At 40.4% G+C, this 10,274-nt stretch overlaps 1 protein-coding gene across 1 annotated transcript in view; it reads left to right on the top strand.

The window, feature by feature from the left end:
- Positions 1-3,549, top strand: part of Mars2 (methionyl-tRNA synthetase 2, mitochondrial) — a 5,749-nt gene extending 2,200 nt beyond the window's left edge. Inside the window, exon 2 of the mRNA XM_005366356.2 lies at positions 105-3,549. The gene's annotated coding sequence lies outside the window, so the exon portion shown is untranslated. The remainder of the gene's footprint in view (positions 1-104) is intronic.
- The last annotated feature ends 6,725 nt before the right edge of the window (positions 3,550-10,274 follow it).

Genomic DNA, 10,274 nt, shown 5'->3' with positions numbered 1-10,274 from the left:
TTGTAGACCAGGCTGGTCTCGAACTCACAGAGATCCGCCTGCCTCTGCCTCCCAAGTGCTGGGATTAAAGGCGTGCGCCACCACCGCCCGGCCTTCATTTTCAGGAAAGTTAAAGTCGTGTTTAGGAAGCATTGTATCAGATGAGAACCTAAACCTCCCGAGTCCTTAAGAGCCATTCAGGTACCATTGACAACCCACCCTTTTCATTTCTCGGTGCCACTAACCACTGTTCCTCGTTTGCCAGTGTCTCTGAGGAGGCTGGTTGAGGAAGGGACCAGTTTCTGATACTGTTCCTTCTCATTGTGCCTTCTCCCAAACCATGGCCTAGACCGGCGCTCATGGCTGCTGCTCCCCAGGCTGAAACGAGGGTCGCAGACCCTGGCCGGCGTGCACAGGTCAGCCCTGCTCTGCTAGACACGGCGGGTCTCCGGTTAAAGTGATTCTTTCCCTAGGGCTTTAGGAGCCTGTGTTCTTGCCCATGTTCATTCTCAGTTGTGCTTTGTAGTACTACACTTCGTCCAGTAGATGGCGCTGATCTCACACATTCAACGCGTTAGGAGCCTGGCTTCAGACATCTAAGGTCACAGAGCTTCAGAATTTTACTGTTTCCTTAAAGGATAACTTTGGAACCACTGCTATTTAACAACACAAAGATACTAGAATTCTCATCTTGAAATTACTAAAAATGACATGTACAATAAGTTAAATATAACAGGTTATTTATATGATAAAACCATAAAGCCCTTTAGGTACACTGTATTACAAGTATTAATTTTAGTAATGATTATATGTATAATTCATCTGTGTGTGTTCTCTTTATATTTCCTGACTTATTCATAATTTACCTCATACGATTGCTTTTGATATATATCAAAGGATATATAATACAATATTGAAATTATGTAATTGTTAATATATTTATGTCAAATTATTTTTTGTTCATTACTTCTCTTTTTGAGACAGGGTTTTATTATATAGTTTAAGCTTGCCTCAAATTTATCAGTCTCTTGCCTCTGCCATTCAGGTGCTGGTGAAAGGTGTGTCACCATGCCTGTCTTTTCCTTTTAACTTGTTACTAAAGTTTGATTGTGAACACCGTATTTAGAGTTATTGAGTAACATTTATTGAAGGAAATATTGGAGGGAGAAAATGATGGGTGTTCAGGATGTCAGGGATTCAGGGCTTTCTCCAGCGCTCTTAAAAGAGACCCCAGAGGAGAAGTTAAAGTAACCATTGTACAGTGAGCAGAACATAGTGGGCCCTTGCTCCTTCCGGGGATGGGTTGGCGAGGCCACGGTTTAGAACGCAAGCTTGCTTCCCATGTCCATTCTGAGGATGGGATCAGGCAGAGAGGGCTCGCCAGGAAGTAAGCGATTGTGCTGGCAGCTCCTCCCAGACCTAATGCCATTCAGCACTGGTGTCGCTTAGTAAAGCCACACGCTCAGAAGCACTGTTTGGAAAAGATGCGTGCAGGCATTCTAAAGGTGGAAGGACCGTTTCCACAAGTGTTCCTTTGGACTCCTTGTACAATTTGTGCTTTAGATTGTTCCAGCGTCCAGAGGACTGGGGCCAGTAGGGTAGATTTCTGGGGTACAGACAGCATCTCTTAGGGCTGCACAGTGATGCGACTTAGCTTGTGTTTCCCTAAAAGGAAGGCGTAGAGAAGCCAGTGACATTCCGGCCTCTCCTTTGGCGAGCCCTTACTGCAGTACTGTGTAGACGCATCGTGTCTCCCATGGGAGAGCTTCCTTATACCCTAGCAGCTCGGCTTGCTGTCAGTGCAGCTTCTGCAGACTGACGTGTGAAGGCATTTAACTATCTGCTAGACACTAGGAGACAGGACAGAAAAGAGACGGCGTGATTACAGTAGCCAAGCATCTAAGGGGAAGAGTGTGTAAACTGAATCCTAGTCTGTGGTGACAGCAAGGTCAACCAGATGTCTGGATAGGCACAGCAGATAAAACAGCCTCCATTGCACATGGTTGGGTCTGGCTTGACACAGCAGTTTAGAATCACCAAGTGGAGAGTTACCTTTAAGGAGGGTTTGTACTTCCAAGGTGAGAGGCTGGCGGGCATCTTAACCTCTCTTGGAGAAGGGAATCGATTTTTTTTTTAAATCTCAAAATGCTCTTGTGAGTCTCAAATACTTATTTTGGTGTGCTCTTGGAGGCAGTATTGGAAGTGCTAGATCAGGCTTTCCAGGAAGCCGGGGCATACAGCTTAGTGGTGGAGCACTTACTGGGCATGGAAGGCCTGGGCCAGTCCCGGTACTGCTAAGCAAACACCAGCAGCTCTCAACTTTCCACACTTCTCTCTCTGTGGAGTCATAAGCGGCAGCAGGAGACGTTTATGACTGTATACTACAAATAGACGGGGCACGTTCCTAACTGGAAAACCCATGGCTGGAGAAGCAGCAATGACACAATCTTTGATTGCACCAAAACCTCAAGTCATTTTATAAATAGATGTTTTTCTTGTGAACCCCTGGGCTTTAATAGGTGTGAAGAGGCTAACAGACTACGGAGTTGACGCCAAAGCGTCTAAGTGCGCAGGCTGGAAGATGGACCCCTGAGCCCAGATTTGTTTGGTGGCTTTGTTTTGGTCAAGCTTCCACCTGTAGAAGCAGAGCTCTTGAGCTCCAGAACTTGCCACGCTGGAGTAGGCACTTGCTGACCGTGCTGTAAACGGGTGACCCAGGACCCAGGAGGTGAGAGCATAGATCACAGGAGGGATGGCTGCACGGTTCTGACTGCTCTACAGCTGCCAAGTAGGGAGTGGCAATGTTAGGCACAGGTGTCACCTTGAATTATGGGGGAGGTGGCCTCGTAGATGAGAGGGGAGCTCGGCTGCTTTGTGAAGCCAGTTTCCCCCTTCTCGAGTTCCGCCGAGGAAGCCTCTTGTGGTGGTTCTGTGCGTTGGAGACTCTGCTGGATACTTACCCAAGTGTCAGGAGGATGGAGATGTCACTGCAGCCACGTGTGTTTTCGCAGCAAAGTTCTCCTAGTTCGAGGGTGGGGGGACGGCTAGGGTCAGGTTGGGGTGCTCAAGAACAGACTGTACAAGAAGCCTCCAGCTCTCCCCAGAACTTTCCGCGTGCAGTGGATCCTGTCCCTTCTGCTGGAGCTTGGATAGGACGGTGAACTGAAGGTTTTCTTTGTGCTTGTGTCTATGTAAGGATGAGGGTGGAGTGAGGAGGGGTGGGCAGAAGGTGGGGTGAGCTGTGCCCTCTCTGCTCCCTGGAGTCAGTCTCTGCAGCACCGAGTAAGCCAGGCTTGCCGGCCTTCTGTTTCTGGGATTCTCCTGTTTCTAACCAGCCTGGTCACAGACCAAAGCAAGACGGTTCCGTGAACTGTTAGTCCAGAGCTTGGGCTGGAATCCTTTGGGTAGGAGGCGTGGCCTTGTGGAGGAAGTGCGTCATCAAGGGTGGACTGCCATTCCCAGTGTGCTCTCTGCCTCCTGCCTGTGGATCAAGCTGTGAGCTCTCGGCTGCTGCCCAAGCCTAACTCCACCATCTAACCCTCCGGTTCACGGTGTCTCATCACAGCAATAGAAAAGAAAGACAAAATAGTAAAATAAAAATAAAAATTTCTGTTTGAGTTGCTGACTTGATTTTGATTTTTTTAAGAAGTTAAGCTAGGCAGTGGTGGCACACGCCTTTAATCCCGCAGGTGGATCACTGAGTTCAAGGCCAGCCTGGTCTACAAAGTGAGCTCTAGCACAGCCAGGACTACACAGAGAAACCCTGTCTTGAAAAATCAAAACCAAAAGTAAATACAATGAATTTCAGTTATGGATTAGGTCAGATTTCCAGCATTTCTGATATATTCTAAGCGTTCTGCCATGCTGTATTATGTGTTTCTATGGAGTAGCATTCTCAGTATTGGTTTTACAGTCTGAAGCTTTTATCTTCTACTCTCAGGCATTCAGCCATCCTAAAGATGCAGACATTTCTACTGCCTGTGTGTGTGCACGACCTGTCCTGTCACATGCGATGGCATGTGTATACACAGTAGATGAGAACCTGTGAAGCTGGTCCTCTCCTTCTACCACTCCAGGGCTGCTCCAGATTGGATTCAGGTTGCCAGGGTTCACAGAGACATCTTGTTGACTCAATTAATTCTTTATGTAAAGATAAATAAGGACGTTCATTTTAGTATACACCTTTGCTTCAGGCTCTAATAAATGGTAAGGTTATATGTGTACCAAAGGGCTGTTGAAATATTATGACTTATCATCAGTGAATGTTTGGCTTGTATACATTCTTCTATGTATATACCAGAGTCATAGGAATTTCTTCGATAAAAAAGGGGTCACAAAGGGAGAAAGTTTAAGAAGCTATGCTGAAAATGAAAATATGTTATAAAGTTGTTAGGCTAAGTATTTCAAAATGGCATAATATTCCTAATTAATACGTTACACATTTGTTTGGACAAACATCAATATTAATTTTTATTTGAATTAACTATTGTAGTATCAACGCTAGAGAATTTAGTAGAGGCCACAAACACTGGAACTTTTTTTATTTCATATATACAATTTAATACAAGTGAACATATTAATAAGATTTATCAACTTACTAACAGTTTAAATTCTATGACAACTATTCTTATGACAACTTCCCTAAAAGGACTGCAGAAACCAGGTCCTTTTGGCTGTGGTTATTACGCATTATCTAAATGCCACCTACTGGATAAGTCTTGATAAATTTTTATTTCATAGCATAGTCAAGATGTTCTCATCTCTTTAAACTAGAAACTATTGTGAACTGCAAAAAGAAATACTGAGTGTTCGACTTTCCATTTTGAAAGGAATGTAGCTATTTTGTAGACACAAGTTTCACGTCAAAGTGGGGTGAAGCCATTTTTATATAGGTCTCAGCTCTCATGTAAAATATACTTTAAGAAATCAAATGTTGTAAAATCCTTGTCAACTAGAAAGGCCAAGAAACCTTCATTTTAATTTTGGGATTGGAATAACTTCTGTAGGATCCTGCTTGATAGCAGCCCTCTGTCAGCACGGTAGGTAGGGGACGACCTGTTGACACACCGCCTGTAAATGTCAGTTCCTCGTCTCTAAGGACTCTTGGAAGGCTTGGGAACTACAATTATGAGTTGACAGTTTGTACTTAAGTTCCTATACAGCTCATTTTACAGAAATACCTCAGTGTTCTATGCAAGCAGACTTGTATCACTTCTCTCTCATCATTGTGATGGCTTCTTTTTTCTTCTTTTTAAATGCTGGAGATGGAACTAGGGTCTTGTGCATGTCTAGGCAAACAGACCGCTGGTCTATACTCTGAAGGCAGTGTTTATTTTTAACTCATTACTGGAATCCTATTTTAAAAAGAAGCTCCCTTTGATATTACAGAAGGAGTCTGTGGGCAAAGGTTAGTTATTGGAAATGTGTCGTTAGCTGCATGAAAGATGGATACTTGGTTTTCATGCCACTTTAAGAAGGATTTTTATTTTGGATGCAAAAGAAAAATTTTTTAACATTCGTTGTGATATTGTTTTGACCTAGTATAAAATATAAAAAATGGTTGGTTAGCGCTCAAGGGAATTATTTTAATTAAGTATTGCTTGTATACAGTCAGTCTCTGTAAGGTAACCACACCAAATTCTGAGTGAAATGTTTTTTTGATGTAACTGATGTTACAAATTGGATAGCCAGCCTAGAACACACTTTGTAATTCCTGGAGAACACTGAGAGTTGTTAGCTCTGACATAAGCAGACTGCATGTGCACAGCTATGGCTCATGGAAATGTATTAGGAAACTACTGTGATTTCAGACGGACAGACAGGAGTAATAGTGAAAATCACTACTTAAAACCAAGCAATGAGAGGGGGCTAGTCAGGTTACACCAAGTTATTGAGAACCATCACTGGTAAGTTTGCTGAGGTAGATGTGTAAGTATTCAGTATGTAAAGGTATGTATGTCCGAGCTCAACAGTTAAAGCAAACTCTGTACATATTATATATGTAGCCAGGACACGGGGCTCTGCTGCGTCTATATTCACTCTTTAACACCAGGGCAGTGTGATTTAACCAGCAGCACTTCCCAGTTTGAAACCGTCTAGAAGAACAGTACTCCTGTTAACTTTACTAACCAGCACCTGCCTTTTTACAAAGGGAGAGAACTTATGCTTATCTTTAAAAAATCTGTGTACTTTTGTATGTTGTTACAGTGTTATGGGAGTAGATAGTGCAGCCTTGTTTGTTTTGGTGCTGAAAACAAAGATCCTAATATGATTAGCAAGGAACACACTGTATTAAATTTCACCTCAATTGTTAATGGATGAAGTTAGTCTTCTATCCCCAAAATCCCAAAGGAAGAGGATGTACTTTGGCAGCACTGCTTATGTTGACTAGACATCTCCTTTAGCTAATGTAGTGGTGTTTCAGAACAATAAAAAGACCTTGAAAGTGGAAAGCTTAAACACTGATATTTCATAGTTTTTAAAATTACTTTTGCTACATTTGTAAATAAGCAAGGTATTAACAACTTAAGCATATGGTATCTTTTGAGAGATTACATGAATATATTTTCATGTTACCTCCATTTTACACTTTACAGTGTACAGAGAGAAATATAATAACATATAATCTTTACAGAATTGAGTGAAGATGATGCGGGAGCACAGGATATTTTAGGAGATCATAATTGCCTGAACTAAACTGGTTAACAAAACATTTCACTTTCAATTTTTTTAAAATGCAAAATACAATTACTCTTAGGCTATTCACTGAATAAGCTTGAATAATAAATATGGGATTAAAATATATACTGAAAACAGGTAAGATGAGTATTAAATATATTGTTTCATGATATTTTGGCTAGGGCTCTGGTAACAATATATATAGCATGTTACTGTCAAAGTAACACTAGCAAAAGAAAATAGTCTTAAAAAGATGGAAAGCCTTAGGATGTATGAAGATACTATCTACTAAACAATACCATTACATTTTATTCAGACATAGGTACTTTAGCCCAGAAACATTACATACCACAAATATATATGTACATCCATGAGTATATTCATCATCCTTTACAAGACAGAATAAAAAAGTTTTTCAAGTTATTATTGGGTATTATAAGAACTTTTGATATTATAAGATATCTGATATTACAAGAGCTTTTTATTTATAATTCTTACTCTTTCCCAGCAGAAGTACAAGACAGCATTAATTCTTGGAGTAGATATACATTTAAAGTACTGAAATTCTAGCATTTCTTAGAAGTATTGTGCTAAAGTTATAAATTTCCATGTAGTCAATTAAAATACTGCTGATTTATATAATTTTATTGTTTTACTAATAGCTTGCTTCTATCAAAGGAATAATTTTTTAAAACAAGTTACATTTGGTAAACAGCACTGACTTAAAAGAGTAATTTTTTAATTTAAAATTTTAATTATTGTGGCATATATTTTTTTTTTGGTTTTTCGAGGTGGCATATTTTTTAATTTTAGAAACTTCTCTCATTCCACACCAGCAGGCAATCATAGCTTCTTTGTATTTAAATATAAAATTGTATTATGGGTAAATTCTTATGTTTTAAGAGCCTATAAGCCTCACAAAGAACCAAATGAATGAAAGATAAAACACTGACAGTACCAAATCTGACATGATGTAATTATGAATACTTATATTCCCTAAGGTGCTTGTCCCGTGAACAATTTTACTTCATGTATGAATGACGGAAGAGGGCCAGAAATAGATCATTTTAAAGAACATTTAAGTATAGTGTCATTTTGGTCATAGTAACTACTACACAGTAAGTGGCCATAATATGGCAGATTAGTGGATATTTTATATTTTATAACACAGATTTTTATATCAATGTGTGTAAAATCTGTACCGTAAGTCGAGTTGGAATGTTTTGTTTTAGCTAAAGTACACACAATTAGTGAACCAGAACAGTGTGAGAACTAGGATTTGTGCATCACCTCACAAGGTGGAGTTTAAAAATTACACCATATTACAGACACGGCCTGCTGCTAAGGGTTTTTATATATGCATCGATCTGTCTGCGAATCTGGAACTTATGGAATGGACTCTTGAGTGGGTATGTATGGAGATCGAGCTGTGAGGTCAGCCAGACGATGAGCTGGAAGACAGCTGTCTCACAGAGACCACCGCTTGTTATGGCTTACAACTCTGTATTACCTTAGTGTCTCAGTTAATGAAGGAAACCATGATTTAGCTCTGCAGCTCCCATATTCTGGCTACTAAGATTTTAAAAATTCTTAAAAAAAAAAAAAAAAAAACCAAAAACCAAAACCATTTAACTTTAAGCATATCCCAAACCTCAACCTTATTTGTTACCAGACCACATAGAAGCCTAGCTATTTTCTATTCTGGACAAAACAGTTATCCAAGAGTCTACTTAACAAAATCAGTACAGGAAGGTGGAGTGGAAACTGAATCCTCTGCTCTGAAATCTTTTCTAGGATGAAAGTGTGGGCTTCGAGAGTATCGAGGTTTCAAAGCCACAGATGAAGGCTGGGAAAAGCTTCTTCTCACAGAATGTAACCTTGGTTCCTATTGAGAGATTTAAACAAAGTTAAGGTTTTAATGCACTTTAATGGCTCTCATTTTTATAATTACTTAAGGGAAAGATTAAAAAAAATAAGATTTAACTGTGTCTGGATTTGTTTTTAGACAGCACTGGGGATCTAATTCAAGCCTTGTGTGTGCTAGCTTGTCAAGCCTGGTCTATCACTGAGCTACATACAGCCCCAGCCCTGGGTCTGGATTCTGAGGAAAGTGTTTTTCAGGACAGGACATACTCGTATGAAGAGTAGGCTAACTTTCTAATCTGCTAGGCAGGGAGGCATCCTATGCTATAAAGAAATCAGGATCTGAGAATTGCCATATTCAATGAGATTTCTAAATTATACTTTCTTTGGTCATCTCTAAACTTTGGTTAAGTTTATTTTTATTTTTTACAAAAATTATGTGCTTATGATTAGATCTTAAAGGCAAGAAAGCACTATCAAGAGAAAAATCAACAGATGATTAGCATAGTAAATATTACAGATAAACATTCTTACTGTTAAGCAAATCATTTAATGAATAACTTTTGTTTCAACAAGTGACTTATTTGATCTACTGTAAAATATAAAGACTGCTAGAGATAGCCCCCTGCTTAAGACACTGGAAATACGAAAAGGCCTACTTTAGAGCATCCAAGGAAGGCAAATCCTGTTGCCTAGAAATCTTGTCAGTCATTCTGTCTCTTTTAAATGACTGGTGTTTGATACTGTGATTAAAAACTAAAGTCACCGAGGAGGCAGTGTCTGGCATACTGAATGAAACTTTAGAAGCGCCCAGCCTAAACCAACTTCATGTGGGCACAGACCTAGTCCAGGAACTCCTCTACAGACCTAACTCACGTGCCACGCACAATTAAGGGATGGATACGATTTCTGAGATTGAAAAGCCAAGTTTCTCCAAGAATGGCCGTTCCCGAGGTAGCAGAGCAGGGGCTGTAGCTCAGAACTAAGATAACAGAACTAGACGGAGAGAGCATGCTCATGTGTAGTTTCAGGTTCTACGATCCCACACACAGAGCCCGGACTCCACTGATCACTAGAGCTCTGAGCAGCCCCGCCAGTGAAACTAACACGGCAGTGCTAGGGCACGTGCCTCAGGGCAAATCCACAAAGACAGTGAGTCACTTCAAAGTGCAGTAACGGATCTGGATGCTTCTGGGGTTAAACATTTAGTGGGCAATTAGTTTATTATTAACACTTTAAGATTCTCTGTGACATTACAAAATAGGCTTCCAGTTTGAAAAGAATGTTAGGATGTATTGTAATAAGCTAAAGAATTCTTTTTATCAAAGATCAGCATTATGAGAAAATTTATTCCAATGACATTAGGCTATAGTAGCTCAGGCAGTTCTTACAAATATTCGAGTTCAGAAGACCACAGACAATTTTGATAGTAACCTTTACCTTAGAATTAGATCAAATTTGGGGCTGGAGAGATGTCTCAGTGGTTAGACACCAAGCACTGCTCTTCCAGAGGACACAGTTTGATTCCTAGCACCCACATTATTAGGTGGCCCGCAAGCACCTGCATCTCCAGCCCTAGGGTATCTGCCATCTCTGGCCTCTGCGGGTGCCTGCAACTCACATGCCCATAACCACACACACACACATCACAATTAGAAAGTTAATTTAGAGTTAGATCAATTTTATCTTCATAAAAATGGTTTGAGTCTAGTGCTTATCACTAGGATGTAACAAACCAGGCTTGAATGGCCGTT

The sequence above is a fragment of the Microtus ochrogaster genome, unplaced genomic scaffold (assembly GCF_000317375.1).
Source record: "Microtus ochrogaster isolate Prairie Vole_2 unplaced genomic scaffold, MicOch1.0 UNK8, whole genome shotgun sequence".
Taxonomy (NCBI): Eukaryota; Metazoa; Chordata; class Mammalia; order Rodentia; family Cricetidae; genus Microtus; species Microtus ochrogaster.
The sequence above is the reverse complement of the archived record's forward strand: the minus strand, read 5'-3'. Positions and strand labels throughout refer to the sequence as shown.